This window comes from Oryx dammah, unplaced genomic scaffold (assembly GCF_014754425.2).
Source record: "Oryx dammah isolate SB20612 unplaced genomic scaffold, SCBI_Odam_1.1 HiC_scaffold_21, whole genome shotgun sequence".
Taxonomy (NCBI): domain Eukaryota; kingdom Metazoa; phylum Chordata; class Mammalia; order Artiodactyla; family Bovidae; genus Oryx; species Oryx dammah.
This window is the reverse complement of record NW_024070205.1, coordinates 26,080,218-26,099,288: the sequence shown is the minus strand read 5'-3', so window position 1 is coordinate 26,099,288 and position 19,071 is coordinate 26,080,218. Positions and strand designations below refer to the sequence as shown.

At 38.6% G+C, this 19,071-nt stretch overlaps 1 protein-coding gene across 2 annotated transcripts in view; it reads right to left on the bottom strand.

Moving 5' to 3' along the window:
* The window catches only part of AADACL3 (arylacetamide deacetylase like 3), a 77,952-nt gene that overhangs the window by 27,105 nt on the left and 31,776 nt on the right, over positions 1 to 19,071 (bottom strand). The window contains exon 1 of one of the 2 annotated variants that reach the window (XM_040263967.1): positions 4,828 to 4,932. The exons of the other annotated variant lie outside the window; for it this stretch is intronic. The gene's annotated coding sequence lies outside the window, so the exon portion shown is untranslated. Of the gene's footprint in view, positions 1 to 4,827; positions 4,933 to 19,071 lie in introns of those variants that run through there. 2 annotated transcript variants of the gene reach the window in all.

Sequence of the window (19,071 nt, the reverse complement as noted above, 5' to 3'; positions counted from 1 at the left end):
CTGTAGCCTGGCTTGGAGAATTTTGAGCATTACTTTACTAGTGTGTGAGATGAGTGCAATTGTGTGGTAGTTTGAGCATTCTTTTGCATTGCCTTTCTTTGGCATTGGAATGAAAACTGACCTTTTCCAGTCCTGTGGCCACTGCTGAGTTTTCCAAATGTGCTGGCATATTGAGTGCAGCACTTTCACAGCATCATCTTTCAAGATTTGAAACAGCTCAACTGGAATTTCATCACCTCCACTAGCTTTGTTCATAGTGATGCTTTCTAAGGCCCACTTGTCTAGTCAAGGCTATGGTTTTTCCAGTAGTCATGAATGGATGTGAGAGTTGGACTGTGAAGAAGGCTGAGTGCCGAAGAATGATGTTTTTGAATTGTGGTGTTGGAGAAGACTCCTGAGAGTCCCTTGGACTGCAAGGAGATCCAACTAGTCCATTCTGAAGGAGATCAGCCCTGGCATTTCTTTGGAAGGAATGATGCTAAAGCTGAAACTCCAGTACTCTGGCCACCTCATGCGAAGAGTTGACTCATTGGAAAAGATTCTGATGCTGGGAGGGATTGGGGGCAGGAGGAGAAGGGGACAACAGAGGATGAGATGGCTGGATGGCATCACTGACTCAATGGATATGAGTCTGAGTGAACTCCGGGAGTTGGTGATGGACAGGGAGACTTGGTGTGCTGCGATTCATGGGGTCGCAAAGAGTTGGACACTACTGAGCAATGAACTGAAATGAACTGAACTGAACTGAGGTTTGTCATAGCTTTTCTTTCAAAAAGCATCTTTTAATTTCATGGCTGCAGTCACCATCTGAAGTGATTTGGGAGCCCCCCAAAATAAAATCTGTCATTGTTTCTACTTTTTCCCCTTCTATTTGCATTAAATGATGGGACTGGATGCCATGATCTTAATTTTTTGAATGCTGGATTTTAAACCAGATTTTCCCCTCTCCTCTTTCATCCTCATTAAGAGGATCTTTAGTTCTGCTTCCTTTTCTGTCATTAGAGTGGTATCATCTGCGTAGCTGAGGTTGTTGATATTTCTCCCAGCAATCTTGATTACAGCTTGTGATTCATCCAGACTGGCATTTCCTATGATGTACTCTGCATATAAGGTAAATAAACAGGGTGACAGTATATAGCCAGATATACTCTTTTACCAATTTTGAACCAGTCCATTGTTCCATGTCTGGGTCTAACTGTTGCTTTTTGACCTGCATACAAGTTTGCAGATGTTGGCAATTTGATCTCTGGTTCTTCTACCTTTTCTAAATCCAGCTTGTACATGTGGAAGTTCTCATTTCATGTACTATTGAAGCCTAGGTTGAAGGATTTTGAGCATTATCTTACTAGCATATGAAATGAGCACAATTGTCCAACAGTTTGAACATTCTTTGGCATTGCCCTTCTTTGGGAATGAAAATGGACCTTTTCCAGTCCTGTGGCCACTGCTGAGCTTTTCAAACTTGCTGGCATATTGAGTGTAGCACTTTAGCAGCATCCTTTTTTAGGATTTGAAATAGTTCAGCTGGAATTCCATCACCTCCACTAGCTTTGTTTGTAGTGATGCTTCCTAAGTCCCACTTGACCTTGCACTCCAGGATGTCTGGTTCTAGGTGAGTGATCACACCATCATGGTTATCTGGGTCATTAATACCTTTTTTGTACAGTTCTTCTGGGTATTCTTGTCACCTCTTCTTAATCTCTTCTGCTTCTGTTAGGTCCTTGTTGTTTCTATCCTTTATTGTGCTCATCATTCCATGAAATGTTCCCTTGGTATCTCCAATTTTTTTAAGAGAACTCTAGTCTTTCCCATTCTATTGTTCTCCTCTATTTCTCTGCACTGTTCACCTAAGAAGGATCTCTTGTTTCTCCCTGCTGTTCTTTGAATTCTGCATAACAGTTGGGTATATCTTTCCCTTTCTCCTTTGCTTTTCACTTCTCTCATCTTCTCAGCTATTTGTAAGGCCTCCTCAGACAATCTCTTTGCCTTCTTACATTTCTTTTTCTTTGGGATGGTTTAGGTCATCACCTCCTGTACAGTATTATGAACCTCTGTCCATAGTTCTTCAGGCACTCTTGTCTATCAGATCTGATCCCTTGAATCTATTTGTCACTTCCACTGTAAAATTTTAAGGGATTTGATTTAGATCGTACCTGAATAGTCTAATGGTATTCCCTACTTTCTTCAATTTAATTCTGAATTTTACAATAAGGAGCTCATGATCTGAGCCACAGTCAGCTCCAGGTCTTATTTTTGCTGACTGTATAGAGCTTCTCCATCTTCAGCTGCAAGGAACATAATCAATCTGATTTCACGGTTGACTATCTGGGGATATCCATAGGTAAAATTGTCTCTTGTGTTGTTGGAAGATGGTGTTTGCTATGATCAGTGTGTTCTCTTGGCAAAACTCTGTCAGCCTTTACCCTGCTTCATTTTGCACTCCAAGGCCAAACTCGCCTGTTTCTCCAGGTATCTCTTGACTTCCTACTTTTGCATTCCAACCTCCTATGATGAAAAGGACATCATTTTTTGGTGTTAGTTCTAGAAGGTCTTGTAGGTCTTCATAGAACCATTCAACTTCAGCAAAATTAATTAATAAGTAATAATATATTATTAATATATTAAATACTAATTTAATCTTAAGCTTTCATATTATTTTTTATTTTGTCTTCACAACATGAGGTTGATATTATTACTGCATTTTAGAAATGAGGAAGCTGAGGTTCAAAGAGGCTACATAATTTAAACAAGGCCAAATGTCCAGAAAATGTTAAAACATTTTAAACGTATATAAAAGGGAGATCTTGGCAACTCTCTAGCCATGCTCTGCACTTCAGCACAATGCCTTCCCAGACTGAACCTCCTAGAACAGCTTCAGTAGCAGCACAAAGTAGGCCCTCATTTAATATTACTGATTATTATTAATCAGGCTTCTCTAGTGGCTCAGTGGTAAAGAATCCACCTGCCAGTACAGGAAACACAAGTTTGATCCTTGGGTTGGGAAGATCCCCTGCAGAAGGAAATGGCAGACTACTCCAGTATTCTTGCCTGGGAAATCCCGTGGAAGAGAGCCTGGCAGGCTATAGTCCATGGGGTCACAAAAGAGTTAGACATGACTTAGTGACTAAACAACAGCAAACATTAATTGCCATGTAATTCAAAAGTGACGGACTTAAAGTCTGATACCTAAGCAAAGCTGAATTACATTTCAAAGGCAAACCAATACATCCTGAAAAAATAAATGTATTTTAATTTAATTAAAATCTCTAGTTTATTTTAACCCTACTTAGTCAACTTTAGTTCCTTACCTTTAGACACCAGTTTAAAAGCAACACAGGACCTTTTCTCTTTTCAAAAAACAGAAAATAAGATTATTATCTATAGTCTCAGAAAGTTTGTGCCTTTCAGATGCATATTTCAGTACTTCTGGTTTTCTGATCTAGTCTCAGTAACAATTACTGGAAACTTCTATTTTTGAAGACAGTATTGTATTTCGGTTTTCTTGGAAAACACCACTGGATACACACTGTTATCACAATGAGGCAGCCCCAAGAGGAAGTGAACAAGGTTTATTAGGACCTTCCTCTTCATCATAAAAGGTTTGAAAGGTTTGGAAACCCTAGTGGTCAAAAATAAAACCAGCCACTTAAGACACCTAAACTTTGCTTTCAAAGCAGTGAAATGAAAGGTCATCAAAATAAAATGAAGAATCAAATTCTGAAAATAGCAAAATGGTTAAATAGTATTCTTCTGTCAAAACTTTAATGAGGATTTTATTCCTCAACTCAGAACTGACATCTCCACCAGGGTGGGGTCAAGTAACTATCTTTTTAAAATCAATCATCCTGAAGGAGCTTTCTTACCCTGACCTCAGAAATGTATAAAAGAAAGAGTTCTAAGTTTAAAGTCAGCTGTAAGTGCTATTTATTTTCCTGACACTTGACCAGCTGTGTAAAAGAGAGAAAAGAACAGGTTCCTTCCTGATTCTCAGAGATATAGTGACTCTCAGATGTGGTAACATAGATGGAACTGTTTTGTAAAGAACAAAACCCAAGAGGGTCTTAAATGCTTTTCTCCCCAGGGTACATTTGCCAATGTCTGGAGACATTTTTGATTGTCACAACAGGAGGCGCAGGTGCTACTTGGCATCTAGCAGGTCAAGACCAAATATATCATTAAACATCTGACAGTGTATAGGACAGTAACTCACATCAAAGAATTATCCAGCCCAGTACATATATACGGGCTTCCTTTTATATACATGGGCGGATTCAGCTGGTAAAGAATCTGCCTGCATTGCGGGAGACCTGGGTTGGGAAGATCCCCTGGAGAAGGGAAAGGCTTCCCACTCCAGTATTCTGGCCTAGAGAATTCCATGGGGTTGCAAAGAGTCGGACATGACTGAGCAAGATAGTTGGATGGCATCACCAATGAGATGGAGTTAAGAGTAGGCTCTGGGAGTTGGTGATAGACAGGGAAGCCTGGCGTGCTGCAGTCCATGGGGTCGCAAAGAGTCAGACATGACTGAGCAACTGAAATACCTGACTGTACATATATACAAAGGAATACTACTCAGCCATAAAAAGGAAAAAAACTGGGTCACTTGTAGAGATGTGTATGGACCTAGAAACTGTCATATAGAGTCAAGTCAATCAGAAAGAGAAAAACAAATATATGTTAACACATACATGTGGAATCTAGAAAAAATGGTATAGATTATCTTATTTGCAAAGCAGAAATAGAGATACAGATATAGAGAACAAACAGGAACATCAAGCAGGGAAAAGGTGGGAGGATGACTTGGAAGACCGGGACTGACATACTTACACTTCTGAAACTATGTATAAAATAGATCAGTAATGAGAATATACTGCATAGTTCAGGGAACTCAGTGCTCTCTGGTGACCTAAATGGGAAAGAAATCCAAAAAAGAGAATATATGTATGTGTATAACTGACTCACCTTGCTGTACAGTAGAAACTAACCCAACATTGTAAAGCATATATACTCCAATAAAAATTAATTAAAAAAAAATTATCCAGCCCCAATATTGGTAGTCACAAGATGGATGATATCTGCTCCAGACAAATGTCAGATATCCAGAGCTTCCCCAACCAATGCCTCAGACCCAGGAAATCTTCTAGGTGTGCCGTATGACTGTGACCCTGAAACAAAGCTTCTCATATCCAGATTTTCTCACTCTGCAAGAGTGAAGAAGCAAAGCAGTCTTCACTTTCTGTCCTAGGGCAGAACCCCAGGGTGAGGACATGCAGAGGGCTGAGGGAAGGTCTGAGAAACCTTTTTCAATCTCAAGGTTCCCAATACTCACCTTTCCTAGCTGCTTTCCTGGGAAGGCAAGTGGTCATGCTCTCCAACTGGATGGAACATACAGTTCTAAACAGTAAATACCCACCTGCTTGCCATTAAGAATACAGTTATATAATAGATCTATGTGTCTCTTACTTAATGAATAAAAATCTATGCTGTCACCATCTAGAAGTGTAGAATCTAGTGGATGAGATGACACAAATAACCAATGAAGCATCTGAGGCTATTTTGTCCTTTCAAATTTACATGTGGTATCATGGAGTTAGTAGGATATAGACGTGGATCAGAAGGAACAGAAAGGTCTTCAAGGTGGCAAGAGTAGCTGTGATAGATAATTTTATGTGTCAACTTAATTGGGCCACACGGTGCCCAAGACAGTTGTATAAACATTTTTGGGTGTTTCTATGAGGGTGTGATTTGAATGAGATTAACATGTGAAATGGTAGACTGAGTAAAGCAGACTGCCCTCCACAATGCAGGTGGGCCCCATTCAATCAGTTGAAGACCTGAATAGAACAAAAAGGTTTACCCTTCCATGAATAGAGGGAATTCCCTCTGCCTGATCACCATTTAAAATAGTGAGTGTGACCTTTCAAAAACAGGTTAGATGATGTAATGAGGGAGGAGGTTTGTTTTCAGAAGTCTATAGCCCTCAGTGGAATTCCGTGGTAACTCAGCTGATAAAGAATCTGCCTACAATGTGGGAGACCTGGATTCGATCCCTGGGTTGGAAAGATACCCTGAAGAAGGGAAAGGCTACCCACTCCAGTATTCTGGCCTGGAGAATTCCATGGACTATACAGTCCATTGGGTCTCAAAGAGTCGGACACAACTGAACAACTTTCACATAGCCTCAGCAGATCCCCAGAGCATGGGGGAAATATAGAGTTCAAGAAATCTATATTTTTCAGATAAAAAATGAGCAAGCAGACACAGGAGAAAGCTTTTGTTTCTCTGGAGGTCTCTTTCCCCAGTCTAGCCTGAGAGTGGCAAAGGCAGCTATGAGAGGGGAAGGGAGAAAGAGACAAAATAGATGGATTGACCTACTTTCTCTTCCCTCTCCCTTTTTATCCATCCCCCAGCTTTGCTAGCAGAGAGCTATCATGTCTATTAGGGCTGCAGGGCCTGGAAAACAGGAGAAATACCCTTCCTTCTTAGCCATATGTGGCAAATAGGGCCCACAGCACTGGAAGATCAACCATGGGCCAATGCCTATGAAAGAAGACACAAGGAGACTCTGGGCAATAAGTAGAATCCAGAAACTGAAAAACAGTCAGTAGAGCTTTATATCTACCCATCAGAAGACATTTAACACCTATGTATACACAGGCCCTTTGCCAGAATATGAGAAAAATGTTGTCACCCAGTGGCCTGGCTGAGACAATTTCCTGCCTAAGTGGGATGAGCTAATGAGAGCTCTGGATGTCAAGTCAGGAGACTGATGATTAATCTCAACATGGCCACTTATTAGTGTGTACACCTGAACAACTTATTTTGCTTTTCTAGGCCACCTCATGAGAAGAGTTGACTCATTGGAAAAGACTCTGATGCTGGGAGGGATTGGGGGCAGGAGGAGAAGGGGACGACAGAGGATGAGATGGTTGGATGGCATCACGGACTCGATGGACATGAGTCTGAGTGAACTCCGAGAGATGGTGATGAACAGGGAGGCCTGGCATGCTGCGATTTATGGGGTCGCAAAGAGTCAGACACGACTGAGTGACTGAACTGAACTGAACTGAACTGAGGCCTCAGTTTTGCCATTTGCAGAATCGAAGCATTATGGTACTTTTACAGAATTGTTACGAGATATAAATATGTGTCAGTGCCATGGAACAAATACTAAACAAATCTCAGGTATATAGTATCCTATAAATGTTATTCTACTTCCTTCTTTTTTGGTATGGGCTCCAATTGGTCCTCCATGGCACCAATTGAATATGAAATTTTTTTCATATTCCATTGTAGATGTGTTCTAACCACTTCCTGTCCCTGAATTCCTGTCCTGAATCCCAGGTCCCGGATCTCGTAGATGTCTCCTCACCTCTTCTGGAAGTCTTAATGGCTCTAGGCTTACCTCTAAAATTCCTGATCCTCCCCTTTCCTGATTACTTGTATCCCTATTCTGCTTATCTAGAGTATTATCATATCACACCCATGGATATTCTTCTAATTCAACTTTCTGTTCTGAAAAGTAACTCTCATTGTTGACGTTATGGGAGTCTAATGAAGGTAGGAACTAGGACATTTGATCTCCAGCAGTCTTTCCTGATTCCAAAGGGAAGGGACCTGAGTGATACTCTGAGTGTGGATGTTCTTCCCGAGGCTTTGCCTGGTAATAGGCACAGCTCACACAAGGAATCCTTGGTAAATCACAGTCTCAGTGTTAATCTCTCTAGGACTAGAAAATAACCCCAAGATCTGCCTTTTGGAAGTCCCAGGGTCCCTATGCTCCTTTTTTATATACTTATCAGATGTTTGGTCATTTCATAAATGCTAATGATTAGCTGGTCTTATGGGATTCTCCCACCTTTAGCAGCTCCTATAATTTGAGAACAACAAGGATTCCTATAGGAATTCCTATAGGTAAATCACAATACGTTATTATTTCTTGCTTGTCAGTTTCTAACAGTAGGAATTGGGGTTCAATTCACTCATTCATCTTCCTAACGAAACAATAGCACAAATAATGCATTGTACAAAAACCAAAATCAAACACCTGACATACTACATATTTCCCAAACACTTCGTTCTGCTCAACAACTCAGTTTTCTCTCCTCAGCCATGTTTCCCAATCTCTTCAGTGACAGTTTATATTTTATCATCGCTACCCTACTTCCACCCTTTCACAGCAGATGGTTTTGCCTCCTACACACCAAGAGGCCATTAACTGAAAACTCCAACTTCCTTTTCCTCCACATCCTTATGTCTGTAATGTGACAGTGAACAGCAGTCAGGAAATTCATAGTTCTGCAGAAGTAGAGTCCCACGGGTTGGTCATATGGAAAAGCCCTGGTGGTGGTGAAGGTTCAAAACAACATTATCTGGAAGAGAGAGAAAGTTAGTCATTACCAGCCCTTAAAGTGAAATATTTCCTTCCCTTTAGTAAAGTCAGCACTGAGCTAGTGTCCAAGGAAGGAGATGCCTCATTGCTGTATCCACAATACTGTAGCAATGCAAACAGGGATTTCAGAAGTCACCAAGCCAAATTAGTTTTAGCATTTTCTTAAAATCCCTTACATCTTTGCCTTTGCATTTCCAGCCTTTCATTCATTCATTTGACCACTATTTGTTGAGACGTTTTACATGATTTTAAGAGAATCAAAAATCCCCATTCTCATGAAGCTTACAGTTTTCATGGAATAAAAGAGTTAAATAAATAAATGCATGGTATGATAAAAGGTGATATTTGCTAGACAGTAAAAGGGGAATAGGGAGGGGATGTAAAAGCATGGGGAGGGGAGTTTATGGGATTACAATAGATAGATAGTTAAGGAAGACCTGTCTGATCATGAGAATAAGTCCTGAAGGAAATGAGGGTGTTAGCCATGCAGATATCTATGAAAACAATATGAACAGAGGGAAAAGCAAGTGCAAAGGCCCTATGGCAGAAAGCAGTCTGATGACTTCAAGAAACAAGGAGTCCAGTGTGACTGAGGCAGAGTGACTGAGGAGATACATAGAAAAAAACAGGTCAGCAGGGTAACAGAAGCCATTCATTATAGTTTTTTCAGCCACTGTGATTAGGTTCTACTTTTCTTAAGGGTGAGGAGAGAAGTCACTGGATAATTCTGATAAAAGACATGGCAGGTGAATATGTAGAAATATGCAGTATGCCAGATGTTAAGAACTGCTATGGAGAAAAATAGAAACAAGGGAAAAGAAATGGTGTGGTGCATCAGAAAAAAAGAGAGAGAGAGAGAGAAGACCTAAATGAATAAAATTAGAAATAAGAGAAGTTGACATGGGCCTACAAATCCAATATATCTTGGTTTTGTCTCCTCAGACAAGTGAAACAAAGGCAAAATTAAACAAAAAGGAGTATATCAAACTAAAAGCATCTATACAATGAAGAGAACCATCAACAAAACAAAAAGGTAACTACTGAATGGGAGAAGATATTTTAAAATTATATATAGGGAGTTAATATCCAAAATTTAAAAAGAACTCATACAACTCAATATCAAAACAACTTGATTTTAAAATAGGCAGAGTACCTGAATAGGCATTTCTCCAAAGAAGACCTACAGATGACCAACAAGAACATGAAAAGATTTTCAACAGATTCTCCAGGCAAGAACACTGGAGTGGGTTGCCTTTTCCTTCTCCAATGCATGAAAGTGAAAAGTGAAAGTGAAATTGCTCAGTCGCATCCGACTCTTCGCGACCCCATGGACTGCAGCCTACCAAGCTCCCCCATCCACGGGACTCTCCAGGCAAGAGTACTGGAGTGGGGTGCCATTGCCTTCTCCGTCACTAACCATTAGAGAAATGCAAATGAAAACCATAATAATATCACCTCATCTCTGTCAGAATGCCTATCATAAAAAAGACAAGAAATAACAAGTGTTGGCAAGGTTGTGGAGAAAAGGGAATCCTTGTGCACTGTTGGGAATGTAGATTGGTGCAGCTAACTCTGGAAAACAATATGAAGATTCCTCAAAAAATTAACAATAGAACTATCATACAATCTAACAATTCCACTCCTGGGTGTTTATCAGAGAAAATGAAAACACTAATTTGTATGCACCTCACTGTTCATTGTAGCACCATTTATAATAGCCAAGATATGGAAGCAATCTGTGTCCATTGACAGATGAATGGATAAAGAAGATGTGGTGTATATATACAATGAAATATTAATCAGCCATAAAAAGAACAAAATCTTGCCACTTGTGATAACATGGATGGACCTAGATGGTATTATGTTAAGTGAAATAAGTCAGACAAAGAAAGACAAACAGTATATTTTTCTTTCATTAAATAGAATATAAAAAGCAAAACAAATGAAGAAACATAACAAAACAAAATCAGGCTCACAGATACAGAGAACAAATTACTGGTTGCCAAAGGGGAGGCTAGAAGGGTGATGAACAAAATAGATGAAGGGGATTAAGAGGTACAAACTATCAATTATAAAATAAGTCACAGGGATACAATGTACAGCACAGGGACTATAGTCAGTAATATTATAACTTTGTATTGTTCCTAACCTATAAAATATAGAATTGCTATCTTGTACACCTAAAACTGGGGCTTCCCCAGTGGCTCAGTGGTAAAGAATCTGCCAGCAAGGCAGAGACGTGGTAGACTCAGGTTCAAACCCTGGGTCAGGAAGATTCCTTGGAGGGGGCATGGCAACCCCCTCCAGTATTCTTGCCTGGAGAATCCCATGGACAAAGAAACCTGGCAGGCTATAGTCCACAGGGTCGCAAAGAGTTGGACACAACTGAAGTGACCGAGCATGCATGCACAAACACCTACAACTAATATGATATTGCAAGCAAACTATACATCAATTTTTAATTGAAAAAAATAATAAATGGTTATACAACAGGGGAGAAACAAGGAACACTGTTGTTATTTTGCCCTTTTCCATCTTCTTTGCCTTTCTAACTCAACTGATTCTTTGAAGATCAACTCAAATAACATCTCCTCCAAGAAGCTGTCACTGAATCTCCCTCCCAAATTAGGTAAACGTTATCCTTTGCTGTGATCTCATAGCACCATAAACAATCTTTTCTTACAGCACTTATCACACTGTATTTTGATACTCTGTTTACTGTGTTTTGAACAAATGCTATCAAAATGTTTGCTGGAGAAATGAAAGGATGGATGGATAAATAGAATAAAAGAGAGAGTGAACTTAAGTACAGAAAACAGTCACTGAGGAGATATGGAATAGAAGTAATGACAAGGAAAATAAAAAGTTAGGTGTTACAGACATTTTAAACATAAAATGACATTTCTGGGACTTCCCTGGTGGCGTGGTAGATAAGAATCCACCTGCCAATGCAGGGGACACCACTTCAATCCCTGCTCTGGGAGGATTTCACATGCCATGGAGCAATTAAGCCCATGCACCGCAACTTCTGAGCCCCTGCTCTAGAGCCCATGAGCCACAACTCTTGAGCCCATGAGCCACAACTACTGAAGCTCACACACTCTAGGGCATGTAAGTGGCAACTACTGAGCCTGTGTGCTATAATTCCTGAAGCCCCCACACCCTGAAGCCACACACTGCAACTATTGAGCCCGCATGCTACAACTACTGAAGCCTATGTGCCTAGAGCCTGTAGTCCATAATAAGAGAAGCCACATGATGAGAAGCCCATGTACTGCAAAGACGAGTAGCCCCCACTCGTCACAACTAGAGAAAGCCAGCACACAGCAACAAAGACTCAGTGCAATAAAAAATAAATAAATAAAAATTTTTAATTTAAATTACATATCTGATAAATTTATGAATATTAAAGTAGCCAAAGAGAAAAAGTCCCTTGAATGATCTCATGGGTTCTAGTAAATGGAAGGCTTAAGAAAAATAGGAATTCTTGTTTTTGTATCCATTCAGCCAGGCTTTGTATTTTGGTTGGGGCATTCAACCCATTTACACTTAAGGTAATTATTGATAAGTGTGATCCGGTTGCCATTTACTTTGTTGTTTTGGGTTAAAGTTTATAAACCTTTTCTGTGTTTCCTGTCTAGAGAAGATCCTTTAGCATTTGCTGAAGAGCTGGTTTGGTGGTGATGAATTCTCTCAGTTTTTGCTTGTCTGTAAAGCTTTTGATTTATCCTTCATATTTGAAAGAGATCCTTGCTTGGTATAGTAATCTGGGTTGTAGGTTTTTCTCTTTTGTCACTTTAAGTATGTCCTGACACTCCCTTCTGGCCTGAAGAGAATCTATTGAAAGATTGTTATCCTTATGGGAATCTCCTTGTGTATTATTTGTTGCTTTTCCCTTGCTTCTTTTAATATTTGTTCTTTGTGTTTGATCTTCATTAATTTGATTAATATGTGTCTTGGGGTGTTTTGCCTTGGGTTTATCCTGTTTGGGACTCTCTGGGTTTCTCAGACTTGGGTGGCTATTTCCTTCCCCATTTTAGGGAAGTTTTCAACTATTATCTCCTCAAGTATTTTCTCATGACCTTTTTTTGTCTTCTTCTGGGACTCCTATGATTCAATGTTGGGGCATTTAACATTGTCCAAGAGGCCTCTGAGGTTGTCCTCATTTCTTTTCATTCTTTTTTCTTTTTTCCTCTCTGCTTCATTTATTTCCACCATTCTATCTTCCACCTCACTTATCCTATCTTCTGCCTCAGTTATTTTACTGTTGGTTCCCTCCAGAGTGCTTTTGAATTCAGTTATTGCATTATTCATTATTGATTGACTCTTTTTTATTTCTTCTAGGTCCTTGTTAAACATTTCTTGCGTCTTCTCAATCCTTGTCTCTATTCTATTTATCTGTAACTCCATTTTGTTTTCAAGATTTTGGATCTTTACTGTCGTTATTCTGAATTCATTTTCAGGTAGACTCCCTATCTCCTCCTCTTTGGTTTGGTTTGGTGGGTATTTATCATGTTCCTTTACCTGCTGAATATTTCTCTGCCTTTTTGTTTTGTTTAGATTGCTAAGACCCCTATATATGCTGTCTACAAGAGACCCACCTCAAAACAAGGGACACATACAGACTGAAATTGAAGGGCTGGAAAAGACATTTCATGCAAATGGAAACCAAAAGAAAGCAGGAGTAGCAATACTCATATCAGATAAAATACACTTCAAAATAAAGGCCGTGAAAAGAGACAAAGAAGGACACTACATAATGATCAAAGGATCAATTCAAGAAGATATAACAATTATAAATATATATGCGCCCAACATAGGAGCACTGCAATATGTAAGGCAAATGCTAACAAGTATGAAAGGGGAAATGAACAGTAACAAAATAATAGTGGGAAACTTTAATACCCCACTCACACCTATGGATAGATCAACTAAACAGAAAATTAGCAAGGAAACACAAACTTTAAATGATGCAATGGACCAGTTAGACCTAATTGATAGCTATAGGACATTTCACCCCTGAAACAATGAATATCACCTTTTTCTCAAGTGCACATGAAACATTCTTCACGATAGATCACATCCTGGGCCATAAATCTAGTCTTGGTAAATTCAAAAAAATTGAAATCATTTTAAGCATCTTTTCTGATCACAATGCAGTAAGATTAGATGTCAACTACAAGAAAAGAACTATTAAAAATACAAACATATGGAGGTGAAACAACAGACTTCTGAATAACCAACAAATCACAGAAGAAATCAAAATATGCATAGAAATGAATGAAAATGAAAACACAACAACCCAGTGGGATTGTGAAAACACAACAATCCCAATCCCTATGGGATTCAGTAAAAGCAGTGCTAAGGGGAAGGTACATAGCAATACAAGCTTACCTCAAGAAACAAGAGAAAAATCATATAAATAACCTAACTTTATACCTAAAACAACTAGAAAAAGAATAAATGAAGAACCCCAGGGTTAGTAAAAAGAAAGAAATCATAAAAATTAGGGCAGAAATAAATGAAAGAGAAACAAAGGAGACTATAGCAAAAATCAAAAAAACTAAAAGCTGGTTCTTTGAGAAGATAAATAAAATAGACAAACCACTAGCCAGACTCATCAAGAAACAAAGGGAGATGAATCAAATCAACAGAATTAAAAATGAAAAATGGAGAAATCACAACAGACAACACAGAAATACAAAGGATCATAAGAGACTACTATCAGTAACTATACCAATAAAATGGACAACTTGGAAGAAATGGACAAATTCTTAGAAAAGTATAACCTTCCAAAACTGAAGCAGGAATAGAAAATCTGAACAGATCCATCACAAGCATGGAAATCGAAACTGTAATCAAAAATTTTCCAACAAAAAAAAGCCCAGGACCAGATGGCTTCACAGCTGAATTCTACCAAAAATTTAGAGACGAGCTAACAGCTTTCCCACTCAAACTCTTCCAGAAAATTGCAGAGGAAGGTAAACTGCCAAACTCATTCTATGAGGCCACCATCACCCTAATACCAAAACCTGACAAAGATGCCACAAAAAAAGAAAACTAACGGCCAATATCACTGATGAACATAGATACAAAAGTTCTCAACAAAATTCTAGCAAACAGAATCCAACAACATATTCAAAAGATCATATATCATGACCAAGCGGGCTTTATCCCAGGGATGCAAGGATTCTTCAATATTCATACGTCAATCAATGTGATACACCACATTAACAAATTGAAAGATAGAAACCATATGATTATCTCAATAGATGCAGACAAAGCCTTTGACAAAATTCAACATCCATTTATGATTTAAAAAAAAAAAAAAACTCCAGAAAGCAGGAATAGAAGGAAGAATCCTCAACATAATAACAGCTATATGTGACAAACCACAGCAAACATTATCCTCAATGGTGAAAAATTGAAAGCATTTCCCCTAAAGTCAGGAACAAGACAAGGGTGCCCACTCTCACCATTACTATTCAACATAGTTTTGGAAGTTTTGGCCACAGCAATCAGAGCAGAAAAAGAAATAAAAGGAATCCAGATTGGAAAAAAAGAAGTAAAACTCTCACTGTTTGCAGATGACATGATCCTCTACATAGAAAACCCTAAAGACTCCACCAGAAAATTATTAGAGCTAATCAATGAATATAGTAAAGTTGCAGGGAATAAAATTAACACATGGAAATCCCTTACATTCCTATACACTAACAAGGAGAAAACAGAAAGAGAAATTAAGGAAACAATTCCATTCACCATTGCAATGAAAAGAATAAAATACTTAGGAATAAATCTACCTACAGAAACAAAAGACCTATATATAGAAAACTATAAAACACTGATGAAATAAATAAAAGATGACACAAATAGATGGAGAAATATACCATGTTCATGGATCAGAAGGATCAATACAGTGAAAATCAGTATACTACCCAAAGCAATCTATAGATTCAATGCAATCCCTATCAAGCTACCAATAGTATTTTTCAGAGAACTAGAACAAATGATTTCACAATTTGTATAGAAATACAAAAAACCTCGACTAGTCAAAGCAATCTTGAGAAAAGAAGAATGGAACTGGAGGAATCAACCTACCTGACTTCAGACTTTACTACAAAGCTACAGTCATCAAGACAGTATGGTACTGGCACAAAGACAGAAATATAGATCAATGGAACAAAATAGAAAGCCCAGAGATAAATCCATGCACCTATGGACACCTTATCTTTGACAATGGAGGCAAGAATATACAATGGAGAAAAGAAATCTCTTTAACAAGTGGTGCTGGGAAAACTGGTCAACCACTTACAAAAGAATGAAACTAGAACACTTTCTAACACCACACACAAAAATAAACTCAAAATGGATTAAAGATCTAAACATAAGGCCAGAAACTATAAAACTCCTAGAGGAAACCATAGGCAAAACACTCTCTGACATAAATCACAGCAGGATCCCCTATGACCCAGCTCCCAGAGTAATGGAAATAAAAGGAAAAATAAACAAATGGGACCTGATTAAAGTTAAAAGCTTTTGCACAACGAAGGAAACTATAAGCAAGGTGAAAAGACAGCCTTCAGAATGGGAGAAAATAATAGCAAATGAAGCAACTGACAAAGAATTAATCTCCAAAATATACAAGCAGCTCATGCAGCTCAATTCCAGAAAAATAAACAACCCAATCAAAAAATGGGCCAAAGAACTAAACAGACATTTCTGCAAAGAAGACATACAGATGGCTAACAAACACATGAAAAGATCCTTAACATCACTCATTATTAGAGAAATGCAAATCAAAATCACAATGAGGTACCATTTCATGCCAGTCAGAATGGTTGCTATCCAAAAGTCTACAAGCAGTAAATGCTGGAGAGAGTGTGGAGAAAAGGGAACCCTCTTACACTTTTGGTGAGAATGCAAACTAGTACAGCCACTATGGAGAACAGTGTGGAGATTCCTTAAAAAACTGGAAATAGAACTGCCATATGACCCAGCAATCCCACTGCTGGGGATACACACTGAGGAAACCAGAATTGAAAGAGACACGTGTACCTCAATATTCATCGCAGCACCGTTTATAATAGCCAGGACATGGAAGCAACCTAGATGTCCATTGGCAGATGAATGGATAAGAAATCTGTGGTATGTATACACAATGAACTATTACTCAGCTATAGAAAAGAATGCATTTGAATCCGTTCTAATCAGGTGGATGAAACTCGAGCCTATTAAACAGAGTGAAGTAAGTCAGAAAGAAAAACACCAATACAGTATAATAATGCATACATATGGAATTTATAAAGATGGTAACAATGACCCTTTATGCAAGACAGATAAAGAGACACGGATGTAAAGAACAGACTTTTGGACTCTTGTGGGAGAAGACGAGGATGGGATGATTTGAGAGAATATCATTGAAACATGTATATTACCATATGTGATATAGATTGCCAGTCCAGGTTCAATGCATGAAACAGATCACTCAGGGCTGGTGCACTGGGACAATCCTGAGGGATGGGATGGGAAGGGAGATAGGAGGGGGTTTCAGGATGGGGGAGACACATGTACACCCATGACTGATTCATGTGAATGTATGGCAAAAACCACTACAATATTGTAAAGTAATTAGCCTCCAATTAAATAAATTATTTTACACAATAAAGAAAAGAAAAATAGGAATTCTTAAATGAGGAGCTTCTTTGGAAAAGTTATTATAATCACCAAGTCTAATTCGTTCATCCATTTTAGCAGCTTTTTATTGAACTTTTTCTAAATTTCACTCCCTGTGATAATGATTGCCAATGATTCAGTGGAAACGTGTCAGTGATTGTGATGAAGTCCTAAATGAACACTGAGAGTTTGTATAAAACTTTCAAATTTTATTTTAGTTTTTGCGAGTTAGCTAAATATGAAAATTAACTTGGTACCTACTCTCTTCCTCCCCATTTCCTCATAACACATTTGGTTTCTAAATGTTAAGCCCATGAGCCACAACTACTGAAGCCCACACACTCTAGGGCACATAAGCTGCAACTACTGAGCCTGTGTGCTGGAACTACTGAAGCTCCCACACCCTGGAGCTGCACACCACAACTACTGAGCCGGCATGCTACAATTACTGAAGTCCTTGTGCCTGGAGCCTGTACTCTATAACTGTGATAAGGACTGATAAGAAAAAGACTAGATAATCAAGATCTCTGCCCTCTAAGATATATAGGTATAAGACTATACAAAGACTATAAGATGTATAGGTATCAGTTCAGTTCAGTTCAGTCGCTCAGTCGTGTCTGACTCTTTGTGACCCCATGAATCGCAGCACGCCAGGCCACCCTGTCCATCACCAACTCCCAGAGTTTACCCAAACTCATGACCAGTGATGCCAGTGATGACAGTCAGTGATGCCATCCAGCCATCTCATCCTCTGTTGTCCCTTTCTCCTCCTGCCACCCCCCACCCCAATCCACCAGCATCAGGGTCTTTTCCAATGAGTCAACTCTTCACATGAGGTGGCCAAAGTATTGGAGTTTCAGCTTCAGCATCAGTCCTTCCAATGAACACCCAGGACTGATCTCTTTTAAGATGAACTGGTTGGATCTCCTTGAGAGTCCAAGGGACTCTCAAGAGTCTTCTCCAACACCACAGTTCAAAAGCATCAGTTCTTCAGCGCTCACTTTCTTCACAGTCCAACTCTCACATCCATACATGACTACTGGAAAAACCATAGCCTTGACTAGACGGACCTTTGTTGGCAAAGTAATGTCTCTGCTTTTGAATATGCTATCTAGGTTGGTCATAAATTTCCTTCCAAGGAGTAAGCGTCTTTTAATTTCATGGCTGCAGTCACCATCTGCAGTGATTTTGGAGCCCTCCAAAATAAAGTCTGACACTGTTTCCACTGTTTCCCATAGTCACACATATGTATGAGACTATCATTTCCCCACTGTATTCTTTTCTCCTTTGTCATAAATTAATTGACATGTATATCTGAATTTATGTCTGTCTGACATATATATCTGTCTGGGATTTCTAACAATGATCTTTGTGCTTGTTTTTATATCAATACAATGCTGTTTGGATTGTCACAATTTTGTAATACAGTTTGAAATTAGGAATCCTGTTGTCCCCTGTTTTGTTCTTCTTTCACACATTTTCTTTGGCTATTTGGGGTTTTCTGTGGTTCCATACAAATTTTAGGATTGTTAATTCTATTTTTGTGAAAAATATTATTGGATATTTTATAGGGATTGAATTTAATCTATAGTACCTCAGATATTTTAACAATATTACTTTTCTAACCCATAGCATGAAATATCTTTCATTTGTGTTCTCTTTGATTCCTTTCATCAATGTATTATACTTTTCTCTATACAGATCTTTCAATCTATTCCCAAATTTTTAAAATTTTGGCTGTATTTGTAAATGAAATTGATTTCTTAATTTCTCTGATAGTTCATTTTACTGAATAGAAATGCAACAGACTTTTGTAAATTGATTTTACATTCTGCAATTCTAGTGAATTTGTTATTAGTTCTGATAATTTTTTGGTGAAGTCCCTAGGGTTTTCTATCTATAATATGTCATTTGCCAATGTTGAGTGTTTTCTCTCTTCTTTTCTGATTGATGCCTTTTTTTTTTTTTTTTTGCCTAATTGCCCTTCCTAGGACTACCAATAC